This window comes from Takifugu rubripes, chromosome 4, assembly GCF_901000725.2.
Source record: "Takifugu rubripes chromosome 4, fTakRub1.2, whole genome shotgun sequence".
NCBI classification, from domain to species: Eukaryota; Metazoa; Chordata; class Actinopteri; order Tetraodontiformes; family Tetraodontidae; genus Takifugu; species Takifugu rubripes.
Genome location: NC_042288.1, coordinates 2,643,440 through 2,668,241, shown reverse-complemented (window position 1 = coordinate 2,668,241; position 24,802 = coordinate 2,643,440). Strand labels below are relative to the sequence as shown.

The 24,802-nt window shown below is 41.1% G+C and overlaps 16 non-coding genes across 16 annotated transcripts; all 16 read right to left on the bottom strand.

Annotated features, from left to right (window-relative positions):
* Position 1: 1 nt before the first annotated feature.
* trnai-aau (transfer RNA isoleucine (anticodon AAU)) lies at positions 2 to 75 on the bottom strand. Its single transcript has one exon. It is a non-coding gene; the product is annotated as a tRNA-Ile (tRNA).
* A 1,185-nt stretch (positions 76 to 1,260) lies between these two features.
* On the bottom strand, positions 1,261 to 1,465 carry LOC115249734 (small nucleolar RNA U3). The gene has a single exon (XR_003888416.1). It is a non-coding gene; the product is annotated as a small nucleolar RNA U3 (small nucleolar RNA).
* Positions 1,466 to 1,896: 431 nt separating this feature from the next.
* On the bottom strand, positions 1,897 to 1,970 carry trnai-aau (transfer RNA isoleucine (anticodon AAU)). Its single transcript has one exon. It is a non-coding gene; the product is annotated as a tRNA-Ile (tRNA).
* Positions 1,971 to 3,156: 1,186 nt separating this feature from the next.
* LOC115249733 (small nucleolar RNA U3) lies at positions 3,157 to 3,361 on the bottom strand. Its single transcript, XR_003888415.1, has one exon. It is a non-coding gene; the product is annotated as a small nucleolar RNA U3 (small nucleolar RNA).
* A 431-nt stretch (positions 3,362 to 3,792) lies between these two features.
* Positions 3,793 to 3,866, bottom strand: trnai-aau (transfer RNA isoleucine (anticodon AAU)). Its single transcript has one exon. It is a non-coding gene; the product is annotated as a tRNA-Ile (tRNA).
* Positions 3,867 to 5,052: 1,186 nt separating this feature from the next.
* LOC115249732 (small nucleolar RNA U3) lies at positions 5,053 to 5,257 on the bottom strand. Its single transcript, XR_003888414.1, has one exon. It is a non-coding gene; the product is annotated as a small nucleolar RNA U3 (small nucleolar RNA).
* A 431-nt stretch (positions 5,258 to 5,688) lies between these two features.
* On the bottom strand, positions 5,689 to 5,762 carry trnai-aau (transfer RNA isoleucine (anticodon AAU)). The gene has a single exon. It is a non-coding gene; the product is annotated as a tRNA-Ile (tRNA).
* Positions 5,763 to 6,947: 1,185 nt separating this feature from the next.
* On the bottom strand, positions 6,948 to 7,152 carry LOC115249723 (small nucleolar RNA U3). The gene has a single exon (XR_003888405.1). It is a non-coding gene; the product is annotated as a small nucleolar RNA U3 (small nucleolar RNA).
* Positions 7,153 to 7,583: 431 nt separating this feature from the next.
* Positions 7,584 to 7,657, bottom strand: trnai-aau (transfer RNA isoleucine (anticodon AAU)). The gene has a single exon. It is a non-coding gene; the product is annotated as a tRNA-Ile (tRNA).
* A 1,185-nt stretch (positions 7,658 to 8,842) lies between these two features.
* On the bottom strand, positions 8,843 to 9,047 carry LOC115249722 (small nucleolar RNA U3). The gene has a single exon (XR_003888404.1). It is a non-coding gene; the product is annotated as a small nucleolar RNA U3 (small nucleolar RNA).
* A 431-nt stretch (positions 9,048 to 9,478) lies between these two features.
* trnai-aau (transfer RNA isoleucine (anticodon AAU)) lies at positions 9,479 to 9,552 on the bottom strand. The gene has a single exon. It is a non-coding gene; the product is annotated as a tRNA-Ile (tRNA).
* Positions 9,553 to 9,594: 42 nt separating this feature from the next.
* On the bottom strand, positions 9,595 to 9,799 carry LOC115249729 (small nucleolar RNA U3). Its single transcript, XR_003888411.1, has one exon. It is a non-coding gene; the product is annotated as a small nucleolar RNA U3 (small nucleolar RNA).
* Positions 9,800 to 10,230: 431 nt separating this feature from the next.
* trnai-aau (transfer RNA isoleucine (anticodon AAU)) lies at positions 10,231 to 10,304 on the bottom strand. The gene has a single exon. It is a non-coding gene; the product is annotated as a tRNA-Ile (tRNA).
* A 1,184-nt stretch (positions 10,305 to 11,488) lies between these two features.
* Positions 11,489 to 11,693, bottom strand: LOC115249726 (small nucleolar RNA U3). Its single transcript, XR_003888408.1, has one exon. It is a non-coding gene; the product is annotated as a small nucleolar RNA U3 (small nucleolar RNA).
* A 431-nt stretch (positions 11,694 to 12,124) lies between these two features.
* Positions 12,125 to 12,198, bottom strand: trnai-aau (transfer RNA isoleucine (anticodon AAU)). Its single transcript has one exon. It is a non-coding gene; the product is annotated as a tRNA-Ile (tRNA).
* Positions 12,199 to 13,382: 1,184 nt separating this feature from the next.
* On the bottom strand, positions 13,383 to 13,587 carry LOC115249715 (small nucleolar RNA U3). The gene has a single exon (XR_003888397.1). It is a non-coding gene; the product is annotated as a small nucleolar RNA U3 (small nucleolar RNA).
* Between the last annotated feature and the right edge of the window lie 11,215 nt (positions 13,588 to 24,802).

Sequence of the window (24,802 nt, the reverse complement as noted above, 5' to 3'; positions counted from 1 at the left end):
TTGGCCAGTATGGGGTTTGAACCCATGACCTTGGCGTTATTAGCACCACGCTCTAACCATCTGAGCTAACCGGCCAAAGACAGAAAGAGGTCTAGTCATTTGTGGATATAATGTGTTTTTGCCACATTCTTAAAAGCTGTGGGTACAAACATAAGGATATTGGGGCGTTTTCTGTCCCCATTGTCCCCCTTCCTGACATTTTATGTCATATAAGATTATTCTTTGCTCTGAGGTGCGTTAAGAGTGAATTTGTCTGGATAATAGGCTTACAAAAAAGACTGGGGCCTACAATTGTGAAAACGAAACTGGTTCAATAGTCAGAGTCACGTCCCCAGCAATTGTGAAGTAAAACAAAATGTAGCCAATCAAGAAGCAAGCCGAGCGATGAACAAGGAAAGATGCATAAATAAATATAAGCACACTCGTGTTGTCTCTGGATTTTCTCCAAAGTTTTTTCTTTATTTAGTTGGGGATTTGCCCATGAGAAAGAGTCCCAAGACCACCACCATTCCATCTTCTTGTATATCCTCTTGCTTTATGGTTCGCCATGGGTCCAAACAGACAAACCGAGTAGTGTGAAAGAACTGATATTAACGCCGCTCACTGAGTGTTCCCAAAATCAGGTTTTGTCCAACAATAACTTGTAAGTTGCCTAGTTTTATGGGTCCATTGCCATCCCTTATGATGACAGTTGAGTTGTGGTTTGTGTGTCAGGATCTGTGTTAAAGACCAGTCAAACAGCTCCTGTACTCTTGTCTGCAGCTATCGCAACAAAAAGAGATCACCAATCGGTGTCGATAAAAGTTTAGAGGAGAGCTTCTCAGACAGGTAAACACAACGGAGTGGACAGGTCTCGACAGCTCCTTGACATCCTCGCAGATGAAGCTGATCAGACCTTTGCTCAGAGTTAAGGTGGAAGTCATCAACATCTCGTAAAGATGGAAAATAGCAGCTCTGCTAAAAGCTGATATTGAACATCCTTGTTTTAAATATTTCTATCAGAACTTCTGAGTTTAAATAAAGATATCCAGTACAAAACAAGACCACCTGCTGCTGCTGCTGACCCCCTTGGTCATGGTACAAATGAAGAGCTGTAGTTTCACACTGCTCCAAAGATCTCTGGAATTCGTACAAGATGTTGCCAGACTCTGCTAGCACTGAAACCACATTATTTTAAAGCCCACTCACCAGTGGTGATTTGAGAGCAGTGTTAAGAGAAGACATAAATCATTTCTTTTTTTTTCTCTTTTAAGCATGCTGACCACTCAGCTCATGTCTCCTTCATCAAAGTCTCCATGAAACTCTGAACAGTCATCAACAGTGGTGAAGAAATAGAATCTTCCCACCAGTTTTCTGCTGTGAAGGAAAACATCTCAGCTCATCATCATGGGCAGAGAGACCAAACTTTTAAGAAACCAATTTCTCAATTATAAACTAAAGAAATGACCCTTGAAAGTATAGTCTGATTTTATTGTCATTGATCTCAGGCTCTTATGTCTGGAGAAGAGAAGTTTGAGTCCTGGTGAGCTCCTGTGTTTTTGATAATAATGATAATGATGATGATGAACGGTCTCGTCCGACACGCTCACTATCATTCCTGAAAGTCATCTATAAACAAGGCAGCTTTCAAACAGCTCCAAATCTGGATGAAAATGGATTTTCTGGCATATTCACATCTGACCGCTTGTGTTTTGTTTGGAATTTAAAGCCACCATGTCAGAGGTCAAAGACCTGTGGATGACGAAAAGTAGTCAAAGCGACTTTCTTCAAGCTTGAAAGAAAAGCAAGATATTATATTGCAACAAGAATATTTAGTATAAGAAAAATGTGAAAAGTTCCAATAAAAGCAAAATGCTTGAGACAGAAGATGTTGACTGTGCAAATAGCGAGCCTTCGTGGCCAGTATGGGGTTTGAACCCATGACCTTGGCGTTATTAGCACCACGCTCTAACCATCTGAGCTAACCGGCCAAAGACAGAAAGAGGTCTAGTCATTTGTGGATATAATGTGTTTTTGCCACATTCTTAAAAGCTGTGGGTACAAACATAAGGATATTGGGGCGTTTTCTGTCCCCATTGTCCCCCTTCCTGACATTTTATGTCATATAAGATTATTCTTTGCTCTGAGGTGCGTTAAGAGTGAATTTGTCTCGATAATAGGCTTACAAAAAAGACTGGGGCCTACAATTGTGAAAACGAAACTGGTTCAATAGTCAGAGTCACGTCCCCAGCAATTGTGAAGTAAAACAAAATGTAGCCAATCAAGAAGCAAGCTGAGCGATGAACAAGGAAAGATGCATAAATAAATATAAGCACACTCGTGTTGTCTCTGGATTTTCTCCAAAGTTTTTTCTTTATTTAGTTGGGGATTTGCCCATGAGAAAGAGTCCCAAGACCACCACCATTCCATCTTCTTGTATATCCTCTTGCTTTATGGTTCGCCATGGGTCCAAACAGACAAACCGAGTAGTGTGAAAGGACTGATATTAACCCTGCTCACTGAGTGTTCCCAAAATCAGGTTTTGTCCAACAATAACTTGTAAGTTGCCTAGTTTTATGGGTCCATTGCCATCCCTTATGATGACAGTTGAGTTGTGGTTTGTGTGTCAGGATCTGTGTTAAAGACCAGTCAAACAGCTCCTGTACTCTTGTCTGCAGCTATCGCAACAAAAAGAGATCACCAATTGGTGTCGATAAAAGTTTAGAGGAGAGCTTCTCAGACAGGTAAACACAACGGAGTGGACAGGTCTCGACAGCTCCTTGACATCCTCGCAGATGAAGCTGATCAGACCTTTGCTCAGAGTTAAGGTGGAAGTCATCAACATCTCGTAAAGATGGAAAATAGCAGCTCTGCTAAAAGCTGATATTGAACATCCTTGTTTTAAATATTTCTATCAGAACTTCTGAGTTTAAATAAAGATATCCAGTACAAAACAAGACCACCTGCTGCTGCTGCTGACCCCCTTGGTCATGGTACAAATGAAGAGCTGTAGTTTCACACTGCTCCAAAGATCTCTGGAATTCGTACAAGATGTTGCCAGACTCTGCTAGCACTGAAACCACATTATTTTAAAGCCCACTCACCAGTGGTGATTTGAGAGCAGTGTTAAGAGAAGACATAAATCATTTCTTTTTTTTTTCTCTTTTAAGCATGCTGACCACTCAGCTCATGTCTCCTTCATCAAAGTCTCCATGAAACTCTGAACAGTCATCAACAGTGGTGAAGAAATAGAATCTTCCCACCAGTTTTCTGCTGTGAAGGAAAACATCTCAGCTCATCATCATGGGCAGAGAGACCAAACTTTTAAGAAACCAATTTCTCAATTATAAACTAAAGAAATGACCCTTGAAAGTATAGTCTGATTTTATTGTCATTGATCTCAGGCTCTTATGTCTGGAGAAGAGAAGTTTGAGTCCTGGTGAGCTCCTGTGTTTTTGATAATAATGATAATGATGATGATGAACGGTCTCGTCCGACACTCTCACTATCATTCCTGAAAGTCATCTATAAACAAGGCAGCTTTCAAACAGCTCCAAATCTGGATGAAAATGGATTTTCTGGCATATTCACATCTGACCGCTTGTGTTTTGTTTGGAATTTAAAGCCACCATGTCAGAGGTCAAAGACCTGTGGATGACGAAAAGTAGTCAAAGCGACTTTCTTCAAGCTTGAAAGAAAAGCAAGATATTATATTGCAACAAGAATATTTAGTATAAGAAAAATGTGAAAAGTTCCAATAAAAGCAAAATGCTTGAGACAGAAGATGTTGACTGTGCAAATAGCGAGCCTTCGTGGCCAGTATGGGGTTTGAACCCATGACCTTGGCGTTATTAGCACCACGCTCTAACCATCTGAGCTAACCGGCCAAAGACAGAAAGAGGTCTAGTCATTTGTGGATATAATGTGTTTTTGCCACATTCTTAAAAGCTGTGGGTACAAACATAAGGATATTGGGGCGTTTTCTGTCCCCATTGTCCCCCTTCCTGACATTTTATGTCATATAAGATTATTCTTTGCTCTGAGGTGCGTTAAGAGTGAATTTGTCTCGATAATAGGCTTACAAAAAAGACTGGGGCCTACAATTGTGAAAACGAAACTGGTTCAATAGTCAGAGTCACGTCCCCAGCAATTGTGAAGTAAAACAAAATGTAGCCAATCAAGAAGCAAGCTGAGCGATGAACAAGGAAAGATGCATAAATAAATATAAGCACACTCGTGTTGTCTCTGGATTTTCTCCAAAGTTTTTTCTTTATTTAGTTGGGGATTTGCCCATGAGAAAGAGTCCCAAGACCACCACCATTCCATCTTCTTGTATATCCTCTTGCTTTATGGTTCGCCATGGGTCCAAACATGACAAACCGAGTAGTGTGAAAGGACTGATATTAACCCTGCTCACTGAGTGTTCCCAAAATCAGGTTTTGTCCAACAATAACTTGTAAGTTGCCTAGTTTTATGGGTCCATTGCCATCCCTTATGATGACAGTTGAGTTGTGGTTTGTGTGTCAGGATCTGTGTTAAAGACCAGTCAAACAGCTCCTGTACTCTTGTCTGCAGCTATCGCAACAAAAAGAGATCACCAATTGGTGTCGATAAAAGTTTAGAGGAGAGCTTCTCAGACAGGTAAACACAACGGAGTGGACAGGTCTCGACAGCTCCTTGACATCCTCGCAGATGAAGCTGATCAGACCTTTGCTCAGAGTTAAGGTGGAAGTCATCAACATCTCGTAAAGATGGAAAATAGCAGCTCTGCTAAAAGCTGATATTGAACATCCTTGTTTTAAATATTTCTATCAGAACTTCTGAGTTTAAATAAAGATATCCAGTACAAAACAAGACCACCTGCTGCTGCTGCTGACCCCCTTGGTCATGGTACAAATGAAGAGCTGTAGTTTCACACTGCTCCAAAGATCTCTGGAATTCGTACAAGATGTTGCCAGACTCTGCTAGCACTGAAACCACATTATTTTAAAGCCCACTCACCAGTGGTGATTTGAGAGCAGTGTTAAGAGAAGACATAAATCATTTCTTTTTTTTTCTCTTTTAAGCATGCTGACCACTCAGCTCATGTCTCCTTCATCAAAGTCTCCATGAAACTCTGAACAGTCATCAACAGTGGTGAAGAAATAGAATCTTCCCACCAGTTTTCTGCTGTGAAGGAAAACATCTCAGCTCATCATCATGGGCAGAGAGACCAAACTTTTAAGAAACCAATTTCTCAATTATAAACTAAAGAAATGACCCTTGAAAGTATAGTCTGATTTTATTGTCATTGATCTCAGGCTCTTATGTCTGGAGAAGAGAAGTTTGAGTCCTGGTGAGCTCCTGTGTTTTTGATAATAATGATAATGATGATGATGAACGGTCTCGTCCGACACGCTCACTATCATTCCTGAAAGTCATCTATAAACAAGGCAGCTTTCAAACAGCTCCAAATCTGGATGAAAATGGATTTTCTGGCATATTCACATCTGACCGCTTGTGTTTTGTTTGGAATTTAAAGCCACCATGTCAGAGGTCAAAGACCTGTGGATGACGAAAAGTAGTCAAAGCGACTTTCTTCAAGCTTGAAAGAAAAGCAAGATATTATATTGCAACAAGAATATTTAGTATAAGAAAAATGTGAAAAGTTCCAATAAAAGCAAAATGCTTGAGACAGAAGATGTTGACTGTGCAAATAGCGAGCCTTCGTGGCCAGTATGGGGTTTGAACCCATGACCTTGGCGTTATTAGCACCACGCTCTAACCATCTGAGCTAAGCGGCCAAAGACAGAAAGAGGTCTAGTCATTTGTGGATATAATGTGTTTTTGCCACATTCTTAAAAGCTGTGGGTACAAACATAAGGATATTGGGGCGTTTTCTGTCCCCATTGTCCCCCTTCCTGACATTTTATGTCATATAAGATTATTCTTTGCTCTGAGGTGCGTTAAGAGTGAATTTGTCTCGATAATAGGCTTACAAAAAAGACTGGGGCCTACAATTGTGAAAACGAAACTGGATCAATAGTCAGAGTCACGTCCCCAGCAATTGTGAAGTAAAACAAAATGTAGCCAATCAAGAAGCAAGCTGAGCGATGAACAAGGAAAGATGCATAAATAAATATAAGCACACTCGTGTTGTCTCTGGATTTTCTCCAAAGTTTTTTCTTTATTTAGTTGGGGATTTGCCCATGAGAAAGAGTCCCAAGACCACCACCATTCCATCTTCTTGTATATCCTCTTGCTTTATGGTTCGCCATGGGTCCAAACTGACAAACCGAGTAGTGTGAAAGGACTGATATTAACCCTGCTCACTGAGTGTTCCCAAAATCAGGTTTTGTCCAACAATAACTTGTAAGTTGCCTAGTTTTATGGGTCCATTGCCATCCCTTATGATGACAGTTGAGTTGTGGTTTGTGTGTCAGGATCTGTGTTAAAGACCAGTCAAACAGCTCCTGTACTCTTGTCTGCAGCTATCGCAACAAAAAGAGATCACCAATTGGTGTCGATAAAAGTTTAGAGGAGAGCTTCTCAGACAGGTAAACACAACGGAGTGGACAGGTCTCGACAGCTCCTTGACATCCTCGCAGATGAAGCTGATCAGACCTTTGCTCAGAGTTAAGGTGGAAGTCATCAACATCTCGTAAAGATGGAAAATAGCAGCTCTGCTAAAAGCTGATATTGAACATCCTTGTTTTAAATATTTCTATCAGAACTTCTGAGTTTAAATAAAGATATCCAGTACAAAACAAGACCACCTGCTGCTGCTGCTGACCCCCTTGGTCATGGTACAAATGAAGAGCTGTAGTTTCACACTGCTCCAAAGATCTCTGGAATTCGTACAAGATGTTGCCAGACTCTGCTAGCACTGAAACCACATTATTTTAAAGCCCACTCACCAGTGGTGATTTGAGAGCAGTGTTAAGAGAAGACATAAATCATTTCTTTTTTTTTCTCTTTTAAGCATGCTGACCACTCAGCTCATGTCTCCTTCATCAAAGTCTCCATGAAACTCTGAACAGTCATCAACAGTGGTGAAGAAATAGAATCTTCCCACCAGTTTTCTGCTGCGAAGGAAAACATCTCAGCTCATCATCATGGGCAGAGAGACCAAACTTTTAAGAAACCAATTTCTCAATTATAAACTAAAGAAATGACCCTTGAAAGTATAGTCTGATTTTATTGTCATTGATCTCAGGCTCTTATGTCTGGAGAAGAGAAGTTTGAGTCCTGGTGAGCTCCTGTGTTTTTGATAATAATGATAATGATGATGATGAACGGTCTCGTCCGACACTCTCACTATCATTCCTGAAAGTCATCTATAAACAAGGCAGCTTTCAAACAGCTCCAAATCTGGATGAAAATGGATTTTCTGGCATATTCACATCTGACCGCTTGTGTTTTGTTTGGAATTTAAAGCCACCATGTCAGAGGTCAAAGACCTGTGGATGACGAAAAGTAGTCAAAGCGACTTTCTTCAAGCTTGAAAGAAAAGCAAGATATTATATTGCAACAAGAATATTTAGTATAAGAAAAATGTGAAAAGTTCCAATAAAAGCAAAATGCTTGAGACAGAAGATGTTGACTGTGCAAATAGCGAGCCTTCGTGGCCAGTATGGGGTTTGAACCCATGACCTTGGCGTTATTAGCACCACGCTCTAACCATCTGAGCTAACCGGCCATAGACAGAAAGAGGTCTAGTCATTTGTGGATATAATGTGTTTTTGCCACATTCTTAAAAGCTGTGGGTACAAACATAAGGATATTGGGGCGTTTTCTGTCCCCATTGTCCCCCTTCCTGACATTTTATGTCATATAAGATTATTCTTTGCTCTGAGGTGCGTTAAGAGTGAATTTGTCTCGATAATAGGCTTACAAAAAAGACTGGGGCCTACAATTGTGAAAACGAAACTGGTTCAATAGTCAGAGTCACGTCCCCAGCAATTGTGAAGTAAAACAAAATGTAGCCAATCAAGAAGCAAGCTGAGCGATGAACAAGGAAAGATGCATAAATAAATATAAGCACACTCGTGTTGTCTCTGGATTTTCTCCAAAGTTTTTTCTTTATTTAGTTGGGGATTTGCCCATGAGAAAGAGTCCCAAGACCACCACCATTCCATCTTCTTGTATATCCTCTTGCTTTATGGTTCGCCATGGGTCCAAACAGACAAACCGAGTAGTGTGAAAGGACTGATATTAACCCTGCTCACTGAGTGTTCCCAAAATCAGGTTTTGTCCAACAATAACTTGTAAGTTGCCTAGTTTTATGGGTCCATTGCCATCCCTTATGATGACAGTTGAGTTGTGGTTTGTGTGTCAGGATCTGTGTTAAAGACCAGTCAAACAGCTCCTGTACTCTTGTCTGCAGCTATCGCAACAAAAAGAGATCACCAATTGGTGTCGATAAAAGTTTAGAGGAGAGCTTCTCAGACAGGTAAACACAACGGAGTGGACAGGTCTCGACAGCTCCTTGACATCCTCGCAGATGAAGCTGATCAGACCTTTGCTCAGAGTTAAGGTGGAAGTCATCAACATCTCGTAAAGATGGAAAATAGCAGCTCTGCTAAAAGCTGATATTGAACATCCTTGTTTTAAATATTTCTATCAGAACTTCTGAGTTTAAATAAAGATATCCAGTACAAAACAAGACCACCTGCTGCTGCTGCTGACCCCCTTGGTCATGGTACAAATGAAGAGCTGTAGTTTCACACTGCTCCAAAGATCTCTGGAATTCGTACAAGATGTTGCCAGACTCTGCTAGCACTGAAACCACATTATTTTAAAGCCCACTCACCAGTGGTGATTTGAGAGCAGTGTTAAGAGAAGACATAAAACATTTCTTTTTTTTTCTCTTTTAAGCATGCTGACCACTCAGCTCATGTCTCCTTCATCAAAGTCTCCATGAAACTCTGAACAGTCATCAACAGTGGTGAAGAAATAGAATCTTCCCACCAGTTTTCTGCTGCGAAGGAAAACATCTCAGCTCATCATCATGGGCAGAGAGACCAAACTTTTAAGAAACCAATTTCTCAATTATAAACTAAAGAAATGACCCTTGAAAGTATAGTCTGATTTTATTGTCATTGATCTCAGGCTCTTATGTCTGGAGAAGAGAAGTTTGAGTCCTGGTGAGCTCCTGTGTTTTTGATAATAATGATAATGATGATGATGAACGGTCTCGTCCGACACTCTCACTATCATTCCTGAAAGTCATCTATAAACAAGGCAGCTTTCAAACAGCTCCAAATCTGGATGAAAATGGATTTTCTGGCATATTCACATCTGACCGCTTGTGTTTTGTTTGGAATTTAAAGCCACCATGTCAGAGGTCAAAGACCTGTGGATGACGAAAAGTAGTCAAAGCGACTTTCTTCAAGCTTGAAAGAAAAGCAAGATATTATATTGCAACAAGAATATTTAGTATAAGAAAAATGTGAAAAGTTCCAATAAAAGCAAAATGCTTGAGACAGAAGATGCTGACTGTGCAAATAGCGAGCCTTCGTGGCCAGTATGGGGTTTGAACCCATGACCTTGGCGTTATTAGCACCACGCTCTAACCATCTGAGCTAACCGGCCAAAGACAGACAGAGGTCTAGTCATTTGTGGATATAATGTCTCACCACTCAGCTCATGTCCCCTTCATCAAAGTCTCCATGAAACTCTGAACAGTCATCAACAGTGGTGAAGAAATAGAATCTTCCCACCAGTTTTCTGCTGTGAAGGAAAACATCTCAGCTCATTATCATGGGCAGAGAGACCAAACTTTTAAGAAACCAATTTCTCAATTATAAACTAAAGAAATGACCCTTGAAAGTATAGTCTGATTTTATTGTCATTGATCTCAGGCTCTTATGTCTGGAGAAGAGAAGTTTGAGTCCTGGTGAGCTCCTGTGTTTTTGATAATAATGATAATGATGATGATGAACGGTCTCGTCCGACACGCTCACTATCATTCCTGAAAGTCATCTATAAACAAGGCAGCTTTCAAACAGCTCCAAATCTGGATGAAAATGGATTTTCTGGCATATTCACATCTGACCGCTTGTGTTTTGTTTGGAATTTAAAGCCACCATGTCAGAGGTCAAAGACCTGTGGATGACGAAAAGTAGTCAAAGCGACTTTCTTCAAGCTTGAAAGAAAAGCAAGATATTATATTGCAACAAGAATATTTAGTATAAGAAAAATGTGAAAAGTTCCAATAAAAGCAAAATGCTTGAGACAGAAGATGTTGACTGTGCAAATAGCGAGCCTTCGTGGCCAGTATGGGGTTTGAACCCATGACCTTGGCGTTATTAGCACCACGCTCTAACCATCTGAGCTAACCGGCCAAAGACAGAAAGAGGTCTAGTCATTTGTGGATATAATGTGTTTTTGCCACATTCTTAAAAGCTGTGGATACAAACATAAGGATATTGGGGCGTTTTCTGTCCCCATTGTCCCCCTTCCTGACATTTTATGTCATATAAGATTATTCTTTGCTCTGAGGTGCGTTAAGAGTGAATTTGTCTCGATAATAGGCTTACAAAAAAGACTGGGGCCTACAATTGTGAAAACGAAACTGGTTCAATAGTCAGAGTCACGTCCCCAGCAATTGTGAAGTAAAACAAAATGTAGCCAATCAAGAAGCAAGCTGAGCGATGAACAAGGAAAGATGCATAAATAAATATAAGCACACTCGTGTTGTCTCTGGATTTTCTCCAAAGTTTTTTCTTTATTTAGTTGGGGATTTGCCCATGAGAAAGAGTCCCAAGACCACCACCATTCCATCTTCTTGTATATCCTCTTGCTTTATGGTTCGCCATGGGTCCAAACAGACAAACCGAGTAGTGTGAAAGGACTGATATTAACCCTGCTCACTGAGTGTTCCCAAAATCAGGTTTTGTCCAACAATAACTTGTAAGTTGCCTAGTTTTATGGGTCCATTGCCATCCCTTATGATGACAGTTGAGTTGTGGTTTGTGTGTCAGGATCTGTGTTAAAGACCAGTCAAACAGCTCCTGTACTCTTGTCTGCAGCTATCGCAACAAAAAGAGATCACCAATTGGTGTCGATAAAAGTTTAGAGGAGAGCTTCTCAGACAGGTAAACACAACGGAGTGGACAGGTCTCGACAGCTCCTTGACATCCTCGCAGATGAAGCTGATCAGACCTTTGCTCAGAGTTAAGGTGGAAGTCATCAACATCTCGTAAAGATGGAAAATAGCAGCTCTGCTAAAAGCTGATATTGAACATCCTTGTTTTAAATATTTCTATCAGAACTTCTGAGTTTAAATAAAGATATCCAGTACAAAACAAGACCACCTGCTGCTGCTGCTGACCCCCTTGGTCATGGTACAAATGAAGAGCTGTAGTTTCACACTGCTCCAAAGATCTCTGGAATTCGTACAAGATGTTGCCAGACTCTGCTAGCACTGAAACCACATTATTTTAAAGCCCACTCACCAGTGGTGATTTGAGAGCAGTGTTAAGAGAAGACATAAAACATTTCTTTTTTTTCTCTTTTAAGCATGCTGACCACTCAGCTCATGTCTCCTTCATCAAAGTCTCCATGAAACTCTGAACAGTCATCAACAGTGGTGAAGAAATAGAATCTTCCCACCAGTTTTCTGCTGTGAAGGAAAACATCTCAGCTCATCATCATGGGCAGAGAGACCAAACTTTTAAGAAACCAATTTCTCAATTATAAACTAAAGAAATGACCCTTGAAAGTATAGTCTGATTTTATTGTCATTGATCTCAGGCTCTTATGTCTGGAGAAGAGAAGTTTGAGTCCTGGTGAGCTCCTGTGTTTTTGATAATAATGATAATGATGATGATGAACGGTCTCGTCCGACACGCTCACTATCATTCCTGAAAGTCATCTATAAACAAGGCAGCTTTCAAACAGCTCCAAATCTGGATGAAAATGGATTTTCTGGCATATTCACATCTGACCGCTTGTGTTTTGTTTGGAATTTAAAGCCACCATGTCAGAGGTCAAAGACCTGTGGATGACGAAAAGTAGTCAAAGCGACTTTCTTCAAGCTTGAAAGAAAAGCAAGATATTATATTGCAACAAGAATATTTAGTATAAGAAAAATGTGAAAAGTTCCAATAAAAGCAAAATGCTTGAGACAGAAGATGTTGACTGTGCAAATAGCGAGCCTTCGTGGCCAGTATGGGGTTTGAACCCATGACCTTGGCGTTATTAGCACCACGCTCTAACCATCTGAGCTAACCGGCCATAGACAGAAAGAGGTCTAGTCATTTGTGGATATAATGTGTTTTTGCCACATTCTTAAAAGCTGTGGGTACAAACATAAGGATATTGGGGCGTTTTCTGTCCCCATTGTCCCCCTTCCTGACATTTTATGTCATATAAGATTATTCTTTGCTCTGAGGTGCGTTAAGAGTGAATTTGTCTCGATAATAGGCTTACAAAAAAGACTGGGGCCTACAATTGTGAAAACGAAACTGGTTCAATAGTCAGAGTCACGTCCCCAGCAATTGTGAAGTAAAACAAAATGTAGCCAATCAAGAAGCAAGCTGAGCGATGAACAAGGAAAGATGCATAAATAAATATAAGCACACTCGTGTTGTCTCTGGATTTTCTCCAAAGTTTTTTCTTTATTTAGTTGGGGATTTGCCCATGAGAAAGAGTCCCAAGACCACCACCATTCCATCTTCTTGTATATCCTCTTGCTTTATGGTTCGCCATGGGTCCAAACAGACAAACCGAGTAGTGTGAAAGGACTGATATTAACCCTGCTCACTGAGTGTTCCCAAAATCAGGTTTTGTCCAACAATAACTTGTAAGTTGCCTAGTTTTATGGGTCCATTGCCATCCCTTATGATGACAGTTGAGTTGTGGTTTGTGTGTCAGGATCTGTGTTAAAGACCAGTCAAACAGCTCCTGTACTCTTGTCTGCAGCTATCGCAACAAAAAGAGATCACCAATTGGTGTCGATAAAAGTTTAGAGGAGAGCTTCTCAGACAGGTAAACACAACGGAGTGGACAGGTCTCGACAGCTCCTTGACATCCTCGCAGATGAAGCTGATCAGACCTTTGCTCAGAGTTAAGGTGGAAGTCATCAACATCTCGTAAAGATGGAAAATAGCAGCTCTGCTAAAAGCTGATATTGAACATCCTTGTTTTAAATATTTCTATCAGAACTTCTGAGTTTAAATAAAGATATCCAGTACAAAACAAGACCACCTGCTGCTGCTGCTGACCCCCTTGGTCATGGTACAAATGAAGAGCTGTAGTTTCACACTGCTCCAAAGATCTCTGGAATTCGTACAAGATGTTGCCAGACTCTGCTAGCACTGAAACCACATTATTTTAAAGCCCACTCACCAGTGGTGATTTGAGAGCAGTGTTAAGAGAAGACATAAAACATTTCTTTTTTTTCTCTTTTAAGCATGCTGACCACTCAGCTCATGTCTCCTTCATCAAAGTCTCCATGAAACTCTGAACAGTCATCAACAGTGGTGAAGAAATAGAATCTTCCCACCAGTTTTCTGCTGTGAAGGAAAACATCTCAGCTCATCATCATGGGCAGAGAGACCAAACTTTTAAGAAACCAATTTCTCAATTATAAACTAAAGAAATGACCCTTGAAAGTATAGTCTGATTTTATTGTCATTGATCTCAGGCTCTTATGTCTGGAGAAGAGAAGTTTGAGTCCTGGTGAGCTCCTGTGTTTTTGATAATAATGATAATGATGATGATGAACGGTCTCGTCCGACACTCTCACTATCATTCCTGAAAGTCATCTATAAACAAGGCAGCTTTCAAACAGCTCCAAATCTGGATGAAAATGGATTTTCTGGCATATTCACATCTGACCGCTTGTGTTTTGTTTGGAATTTAAAGCCACCATGTCAGAGGTCAAAGACCTGTGGATGACGAAAAGTAGCCAGAGCGACTTTCTTCAAGCTTGAAAGAAAAGCAAGATATTATATTGCAACAAGAATATTTAGTATAAGAAAAATGTGAAAAGTTCCAAATAGAAGCAAAATGCTTGAGACAGAAGATGTTGACTGTGTAAATAGAGAGCTTTCGTGGCCCGTATGGGGGTTGAACCCATGACCTTGGCATTATTATTGGCCGAAGACAGAAGATAGCTCTAGTCATTTTTGGATATAATGTCTTTTTGCCACATTCTTCAAAGCTGGGGGTACAAACATAAGGATATTGGGGCGTTTTCTGTCCCCATTCCTGACAATTTATGTCATATAAGATTATTCTTTGCTCTGAGGTGCGTTAAGAGTGAATTTGTCTCGATAATTGGCTTACAAAAAAGATTGGGGCCTACAATTGTAAAAACGAAACTGGTTCAATATTAAAGAGCAAAATGACCCTTGAAAGTATAGTCTAATTTTATTCTCATTGATCTCAGGCTCTTATGTCTGGAGAAGAGAAGTTTGAGTCCTGGTGAGCTCCTGTGTTTTTGTTGATCATGATGATGATGATGATGAACGGTCTCATCCGACACTCTCACTATCATTCCTGAAAGTCATCTATAAACAAGGCAGCTTTAAGACAGCTCCAAATCTGGATGAAAATGGATTTTATGGCATATTCACATCTGACAACTTGCGTTTTGTTTGGAGGTTAAAGCCACCATGTCAGAAGTTAAAGGTCTGTGGATGACCAAAAGTTGTCTGAGCGACTTTCTTCAAGCTTGAAAGAAAAGCAAGATATTATATCGCAACAAGAATATTTAGTATAAGAAAAATGTGAAAAGTTCCAAATAGAAGCAAAATGCATGAGACAGAAGATGTTGAGTGTGTAAAGAGAGAGTATTGATGGCCAGTATGGGGGTTGAACCCATGACTTTGGCATTATTAGGACAACGCTCTAACCATCTAACATTACGTTTATGTGTGTTTACTTGCTTTCTGGGCGTTTGACAATTTTTGCCCCAAATTGATTTAGATGAAAAGGTTACATATCAGTGACCACTAGAGGGCCTTGGAGAATAGCAGGAGCTGCGTTGAATTTGAACAAAATGTAATTAAAAGTAGAACTAATGGGAGCAACAGCTTCACTTAATGCAATTAAATTACTTTTTTGTACAAGTGTACTTAAAACGCTATGTCAATGACATGTTTGTTTAACTCAAACTTATTTAATGTTTAAAAAACTTCAAAACTGGGCTTAACGACTACAGACCTGTGGCGCTCACCTCTGTAGTCATGAAGTCCTTAGAGCGCCTGATCCTGCCACACCTCAAGTCCATCACCACCCCCCTCCTGGATCCACTGCAGTTCGCCTACAGAGCCAACAGATCTGTGGACGACGCGGTCAACCTGGCCCTTCACTCCACCCTGCAGCATCTGGACTCCCCGGGAACCTACGCGAGGATCCTGTTCGTGGACTTCAGCTCTGCATTCAATACCATCCGCCCCGCTCTGCTACAGGACAAGCTGTCCCAGCTTAGTGTGCCTGACTCCCTCTGCAGGTGGATCACTCACTTCCTGACGGATCGGAGGCAGTATGTGCGGCTGGGGAAGACTGTCTCCGACTCCGTCACCATCAGCACCGGATCATCCCAGGGCTGTGTACTTTCCCCCCTCCTCTTCTCCCTGTACACAAACTGCTGCACCTCAAGCCACCAGTCTGTCAAACTGATCAAGTTTGCGGATGACACCACCCTCATCGGTCTCATCTCCAATGGCGATGAGACTGCCTACAGGAGGGAGGTGGCTCGTCTGGTGTCCTGGTGCGGACACAACAACCTGCAGCTGAACGCTCAGAAGACAGTGGAGATGATTGTGGACTTCAGGAAAGTTACAGCCCCTTTGCCCCCCCTTGCCCTTATGGACTCCCCCGTCACCATCACGGACTCCTTCCGCTTCCTGGGCACCACCATCACCCGGGACCTTAAGTGGGAGCCAACCATCAGCTCCCTCATCAAGAAGGCCCAGCAAAGGATGTTCTTCCTACGGAAGCTGAGGAAGCTCAATCTGCCTCCCAGGATGTTGGCGCAGTTTTATACGGCCATCATCGAGTCCATCCTCACCTCCTCCATCACCGTGTGGTTTGCTGGTGCCACCGTCAGGGACAGACTGAGGCTGCAGCGCGTCGTGCGCGCTGCCGAGAAGGTGATCGGCTGCAGGCTCCCATCCATCCGGGACCTGTATATCTCCAGGACCCGGAGGTGTGCAGGTCGGATCACGGCCGACCCTTCCCACCCTGGTCACGGACTGTTTTCCCCCCTCCCCTCAGGCAGGAGACTACGGTCCATTCGGACCAGAACCTCCCGCTACACTAACAGCTTCTTCCCCTCTGCCATCAGGCTGCTGAACACCAAGTGACTTATCACTTAAGCACCATGTACAGCAGCCAGCCGGACTCATAAACAATACACTACTCCTCATGGACCTGCACTATTTCTCACCACTCACTATTTATGTAAATACTGTATATAAGTCTTATTTTATTTTATTTATCTTATTCTAGTGTGGTGTTGATGTCTAATGTTATGTTGAATGTCGCAGCGGCACACCACGACAAATTCCTAGTTTGTGTAATACTGTGTATTACATGTACAATGGCAATAAACCTTCTTCTGATTCTTCTGATTCTGAAACTTAAATGCCACATTCCAAAAAACCCAACACTTTAAACCAATAACACCTGTCTATTTTGGTTTGTTTCTAAGTAGCAAAAATGATGATGTCATATTGGTTTGAATTTGTTTATAACGCTGTTGTGGCGTTTATGTTTTCACCTGTCCCACATCCGTAACAGTTTTAAAATAACAATGACGTTTTTGACGTCTCGCATTGGTGATTCAAGACATAAGGGCCTTACATCATATGTGAAGTATAGACCAATCTGATATAGCTGATCAGATCTTGTGCACACACCCAGGGTTCTTTGGCCCTTTGTCAGCTCTATCCTGCGGGGGCCATTGGGTATTCTGTCTAGCTTTGTCACAGGTGTGGTGGGGTTGCACTGTCCCAGTCTCACTCATTGGTACACCGAGTGGCAGACTAACACACACATAATATAAGACACATAAACAATAACACAGACCATATCTATGTATATCTTTGCATGCATACACACAACCTAATTATTTTAGGTGGAAGGAATTAGAAATTTGCTATATGAGGGCCTAAAAGTGTATTTCATTTGGAGTAGAGCAGATTTCACGCACTCCCCTCCAGTGTGTTTGCAAGCCTGCCTCCTCCCTCCCTATAAAGGTTTACATGAATTGGGGGGTATTTTCAAAGTGAAATAGCAGAGAGCAACCAATCTCTTAACTTCTGTTATGAAATCAAAACTCTGAGTTTGACAGCTCAGAGTTGGACAACCTAGAGTTCAGGTTTTGACCAAGAGTTTGTTAAACCTGCTTTATGAAAGAGGCCCCTGGTCAGCAAAGTGATTCCCTCTTGTGTAGGTAGCACATGCTTAACAAACTGGAATGCTGACAACTCGGCTGTGACATCATTCTCAGCTCCGTGACATCATTGCTCTCATCTCGATAAATTCAATATGTAATTCATATACTCTCTCACCACTATTGTTGATAAAGAAAATGATCCAGCGCACTATCCACCTCTAACCGTGCATATGTAACAAACAGTTCTCAAGAAGCAACATTAGTTTACACAGATTCATGGCAGATCTTATCCAAAAAATCACACACTTTTTCTTACGCATATATAACAGTTCTTAAAATGAGACTTAGTTTGTTCTGCTATTACTTTTGTTAATCTATGTATTTGAAGCCTTGTGTTGTCTTGTGTTGACCTTTTGGCTATTGACAACTGCTGGCTCATCAACCATTTTAGGATCTTTGGGACAGTCCTCATTAACTATGCACAGAGCTGTGGCCATACTTGGAGCGTGACACGGCCATGCCCTACCTGTGCCTATACAGGTGATGACCGCACTCTGTTTCCAACCCATGGGGTCATTACAGTGAGAGCTGGCTTTTCTAATTTGTAATCAGAGCTATCGACTGTACACACATTGCTATTAAGGCACATCAAAAGGTGAATTTATTTATGGCAATAGGAAGCATTTTCGCTCAGTCAATATACAGATCATATGTGATGCACAAATGCATGATCCCAACAGGCTAGAAGCTAGCATGGTATGGGATGGCAAGTAAATCATTGAATAGTCCCAAAAATGACCCCCCCGGCGTTGAGCATGTCTATAATTCTGCGTCCAACAAGAACAGCTGCCTTCATTTTCAACAGTGTGTAATCCATGTTACTGATATGTAAAATTCTCAAAGGGAAACAGATTTTATTTTTGTGAGGTCATTTCTGTTTATTTGACCCCTAAGTGTCCATTGCCACCCACTGAAAACCTGCCTGCCGACTCCTCTCACCTACTCCCATACTGACTGAGAGCAGAGGCACATTTATGTCCACTCATGCACTCAATTAGTCGTCAAGAGGAAAATCTGTGTCAGGCTGGAACTCTAAGCAAGTCTAAGATCAATTAACACCTTAAAATTGCATTTTGGCAGAGTGAAAACAAAAACAGGGCGTAAGACCTTAAAAAAGTCACTCCTGCTGGAGAAAAGAATCTATTAAAATTAAGCAAAGCAAAAGCACTCCTGAAGGAGGGGTTGAAGGAGGCCATGAAAATAAAATCATAAAAAGAATTGTCTTTTGTTAGGGTTTACTGAACACTTTGAAACTCTTAAACTCTTTTGAACTCCCAAGATAATCTCACTCTACCAAGAAAAAAGAAAAAGTCACTCAAAGCGAAACAAACAATAGCATGAACGAACTTAGCTGTGGCACAAAGACAAGGTCTTGAAAATGGCTATGGTGCACAGTGGGGGGAAAAAACACTGGCACAGCACTAGGGAAGACTAAGGAGACTTGAGAGTAGCAGGAAAGAGGTGGGAAAATCCGGAATCAGGGAAGACAGGACACACGAGGGAAGAGCAAGTGACCTGAAATGAGAGGAGAGTTATATTTCAAAATAAAACAGGTAGTCAAGTTTCATCTTGTGACTTCGTGTTTTATTTTGAAATATAACTCCTGCCTGGACTGGACTGAGGGCATGTTGATCTATAGCCTTGGGAAGGTGAGCCATTTTGTAATGGCAGGTGGGACATTGGCACACAGAATTTACTTATTGAATGCATTTATTGTATTATTGCTGTCTGTCAGAACGTTATGTCTGTGAAGGTTCTCAGTCATTCAGGTCAGAGTAATTCTGGTAGTTGAATCACAGCAACTGGACTGTATGAGTTCCATGAAGATGTTTCACCTCTTCATCAGTTCTAACTGACTGTCCCTACTCTTCGGGAGCCATTAACACATTTGGAGCTTCAGTCACCTGGTTGTTGGTCGCTCCACCCCTATGCAGGTCGTTGAAACTTCCACTGACACAATGGGATTCGTTAGTTGCCACGTGTTAATAGCCTTTTCTCCTCCTGTGGATACCAGGTGCTTCTTACCATTTATTATTTATATATACCAGAGGATGGCATGCCAAAAATGGCTTGGATCCATTATCTGACCATGCAGGAGAAGCCCACCTGCAGGCCCTGTTGGTACTAATGTGCATATTTATTTGAGGGTGAGGGAGGAGACTAGTACTCTGACATGCGTATCAATTCCATGCTGCTTGGGATGCATAAATTAAATATGCTCAGATTCAGGCGTACATACTATTTCATACATATGAGTTTTTTGTGCTTTGTGGATTTTGTGTTTTCTGAATTTGAGTGTACGCCAGGTTTCAGTATGAATCAGTATAAATCCATCCTGTCCAAGTATTTGTACGTGATTAACATTTTTTAGGACTTAAAATTCAATTACTTTTCCTAAAGTGACCCCCAACATTACAAAAAACAAAGTATATTTTTAATAAAGGTTTTTTTAAAATTAGAAAAGTTCCCATTTACATAAATGAACATTAGTTTCCTTAGGATCATTTTTGTCCCACCCGATGTAAGTTTTAAATGACAAAAAGACACAGAAAAATGCACCAACTAGATTGAGATTGAGAGTGACATTAGAAAATCTACGACTTCCTCGTGCAGGTGCCCATCCATGACTCCACTCACATTCATATACAAAACACACATACACCCTGGGGGTGGGGGGGTGATTGAGAAGGCACTACTGACTGATTTGGTGAAAATGCAACTTTCACGTGCAGGTGCTGCATCAGGCACATTTAAATAATTTCAAATAGATAATAAACTAATGGGGATTGCAATCAGAGTCTGTAAAGGTGCTCAGATCAGAGTACCCTCAATTCTTGCCGAAGCCAAGAGTGCAGTAAATAATATGCCCAACAGGTCACAGACCTGATTGCAATGCTACATCTAGTGTGGGATTTGTGAAAGAGCAATCTTCTGCACAACTAAAAGTCATCAAGATTTTCTCAAGAGTTCTATGTTTTTATAACCGCGACTCAAGGCCTGAAAGACATGTGGCAGACACACTGGCAGCAATAACAGGAGTGTGGGTGGACTACCTGCCATACTTTTCCTGGTATCCACTCCATTCCCCCATTCGGTTTTAGGGTTCGCTGTCCAGGGATCCTCAGACCACAGAAAGTAGGATGCTTGTCAACTCAGAATTACTGTTAAGGTTTCTTCCTCGTGTTTCACTCTCCCTGCCTCTCTGTGTCTCATCCAGGATGGGCTGTCACTTTACCTGCAGACCTGCTTTACTAGATAATCATCCTATCACCACAGATCACAAACCATTGAAAAGCCAGTTTCTTCCTTATGTTCTCCACCTGTTCGTGCTTTCATTTGAGCTCCTGCTTTTGTGCTTTGGGTTCAGGCTGTGCCTGCTTGTAATAAGCACAACAATAACAGTGGGAGGATGTTGGGATCTCGACACATGGTCCGAACAATGAAAGGCCTACACTGGAAACAAAAGCCTTACTCAACAAGGTGCCATAAATCACTTAACATCTACCAGAGGACCCTGTAACCTCGGTTCAAATCCAAACCCTGGAGCATCATTGAAAGTATGCCTCCAGGGGTTCTGCAGATGCCCTGTGATGTCACAAAAGCCCCTTTCACACTGCATTTAATTCTTGCATTGTCCTGGGTTGGCACTGTGCAGAGGTTGTCGTAGCAATTCGTGCCAGGGCGAATGACCCTGCAAGTAAACCAGGAAATTAGTGGCTCGCCTCACCTCGCCTGTGGCATTAAAGGTGTCTCTTATATCACCTAATGACGATGATGTACATGCCTGTCATGTTCCACAGAGACTGAAAGGGCAGAGATATTTCTCCTCTGTTTCAAATCAATCACTCAACCAAATCAAATGTGTAGTTACACAATCTTTAATGGAAGGGTATATGTCTGGTACGTCATGCTCGTGAAATCCCATCAGTCGGGAAATGTTTATATACCAACAGTGTGTAGATGTATGAAGCTTTTTAACCAATAATTTTTACCAATCACTCAGCACTGGAAAACTCCCTGAGCGCCTCCATCCTGCCAGCTGTGCCACCCATATTTTCCACTATTTTTAAGCCCCGTTGACAATGCCGAATGAGCCATGGCAATTTTTGTCCCAATACACACTGAACATAATACAAGATGACACTATTGCCTTATAATGCCAATATATTCTCAGTTTTTTGATACTTTGTGAAGGTTGAATATAATACCTGATACTCCTTCACCTAACCACTGGAGCAATAAATACAATAGTCAAATTAAATTCATCTTTCCAGATTAGCTACGAATTCCATCCCCCTTTGCTTAATTAACACACGGACATTGTTCAATCTGTGCTGAGCTTGAAAATTTTGCAAAAGGAACAAAATGGCAAAGTATGAAACAATAACACTGGCAATCACCACACGCTGACATCTGTGCTGTCCAATGTTTACCTCGCAGCGTTAGAAGGTATGTAGAAGGTGTTATGATGACATTGTCAATGTGGTGACGTGTGAGAGGGAGGGGAAAAAAGCCACACACCTTTCAGCAGGAGGTCAGACCCACTACTACTGGCAATGTCTCATCTTGTCTACACCACTGATGAGGTGGCACATGGCGAAGGTAGTAGGCAGTAGGAAGAGGTCCCAGAACACCTTCTTGATTCAGTCATCATTTCTGTGACTCTTCAGAATTACATGAGAGAAACATGTGTTAGGTTTTCTCTCATCCAGCTGACTACCGTATCCCACACTTGCCCTGCCAACGTTTTGCTCTCAAAGGGATATACAAATAAGAGGCTTTCATCTGGGCAGAAATAAGTTATTGTAAGGTTTTTTACCAACAAAGATTCAAGTGATGTGCCAGACTTCTGACTCTCGTACCTGAAGTTTTGTGTTTTTTAAGTTTATTGACTGTGTTGATATTAACAGATAGATGAGACAGATGAGATAAAATTATTTCTCATTGCCATCTTTTGTTATGGTGAACTAGTAATTCTACATATCCTTTCTCAAATTTATGTGTCATGGGTTTCTCCACCATCCTGAAGATCCATGAAATCATCTGCCTTTTTGTGCTGTCTCTGGACATGCCGCTATTTTGGAGATAAGTCGCCATCCTTGCCCCCTCTTTAACTATGCCCACATACAAACACACCACACAGCCCACACACTTACACACATCTCTTTTGCATGCATTGTAGATATATAGTGTAACCGGATGGTTAATAACTCTGTGTGTCCGGTTTACATGAATTTTGAATTTTGGGTTATTCACATTCTTTCTTCTCTGGCAAAGCTGTGGTGTCCCTGTGTGGTAGTGATCACTCCAGTCCAGCATGTGGCCTCCTTCTGATTAGCTGCCATCAGCTACATGAAATTGATGCATGCAAGCTACAGCAAACCCCCCAGTTTGCCTGGTGTTGCACCCCTGGTTGTCCTGCCTTGGCTCTTAGTTTTCGTTTGCCTTTCTTAGTTTCTTATTTAGACAATCCTTTTTGGCCTAGAGAACGGGGGTTTGGTTGTGTTTAGCTAGATCCTGGCCTGTTGGGTTTTGGGGGAAGAAGGTTAGTACAGCAATGGTGTGGAGGTTTTACTAAACTTATGTAGCGTTTCTTTATTTTTTGTGGTTTGGGTTTGTAGCTTTGTATATAATTATTTTGGTGAATTTCTTTTTTGTGTTATTAGTCCTTAAAGTTGCAGTGACCTCTGCCACAGCTAGTTGGCATAGTCTCTCCTCTCTAGTTAGCTGTCCCCCTGAAAGGTTAGTGTGATGGCTGCACTAGACATCCTTTTTTTTCTCGGTTAGAACTGAACCATTGGAATGTTTATTTTATCAAATGCTAGATGAAGTTTAATTCACTGTGCGTGGTGCCTGTATTCATTTCTGCATTTACCTGTGCATGGGTGGTCTTTGGGAAACCCTAAAGACATTTTTTACATTTAGTAGTGAATTCTGTTTGAGACGGATTATACAGACTGGCACTAGCATGGCATCCAAATTGTTTTAATTATAATTTTCATTGAATACAGTAAGTATCATCACTTATTCAGCCAATTTAGTTTTACGCTAATAACCAATACGGCTCCTGCCCCCTCCGAAACACAGGACAGCTATTAGATGATGGAAATATCTGACTAAACTTGAGAAATCATTGTGGGCAATGCTTATGATTAAGGTTGCCTGAATTCTAGTTAGTAAGTAACTTTTAAAGGGGTATATATTTACTTTATGCATGCAGTGGTAGCTAAGAGGACTGTCACTGGGTTCCCAGGTGAACAGGCTGACCTGCTTTCTGTTCCGTCCCTCACAGTCACCTGAAGTTCAACTCGGCCTTATCTCAACTACCTGTGTATTATGAAAACCAGCTACCAGCACTTTTCACCAGATCAAGTCGTCAACATTGTGGTAATGTTTGGCTAAATCAGATGACTAAGAACTTTCCTCCTTGTCCTAGCTTTTGCCTTTCTCACCCTTGTTTCTTTTTAGCCAAGTATCCTGCTTCAACTCCGTTCAGCCATGCCTGCCATGCGCTCCCAGTGGCCCTGCGGCTCCAGTCTCCTGCACAATCTTTCTTGCACCGTGGGTCCGGTTTTGTATCTGGCACAGACGTCCACTACAATTCACTGCATTTCACATGTTTTTTTTTATTTTACAATAGGGACATTTTTTTTCATTCAATGGGAAAAAGAACACAAATAAATTATTCACATTTAACTTTATTATTAAAAATACATTTGCATTGATGCCACATCTATACAGCATCATATAGTACACAGAATACTTGTTTACTGCCATACTACAGATAAACAGCAATAAATACATATACAGGCTCATTTCTTATTTTCTTTATAAAGTTCTCATATATTCCTTATTTTAGATGTGACAAAGAACTCATATATAAAACAGAATATTTGAGGCAGCACTGCAACTATATCACTCCATCAATGTGTGACCTTTTCTGAATATCAGTCATTTTTCTGATTATATTTTAAATCTTGTATAAAAATGTTTGCAGCAGTCAGCATTTGTTTGTCATAAGCCCCAGAAATCAATAAAATAATCTCTCATAGTGAAATTGCATGTTATAATTGTTTACCACATGATAATTAAAAAAACTGGTGAACTAAAAACTGGTCTATTTACCAGTGAAAAGTATTGTGTTCTATGTGTGTGTGTATACACTGTATACATCCATAAATATTGGGACATCAACACAATTCTCCCTTGACGCTGAGACGGCGTCTGCCAAGGACAAATCAACTTTCCTCTAATTGCATGAACTTTCTGTTTCTTTCTATTTGCTTCCTCACTTCTTTCTGTTCCCGTCTTCTTCACCTCTGCAGATCTTTGAGTTGTCAGAGAAAACAATGTGGTTCTGACCCAAAGACACCACAGAGACACACATTTAAGGTAAGATCACTAACATTTGCATTTATTTATAATATTTTG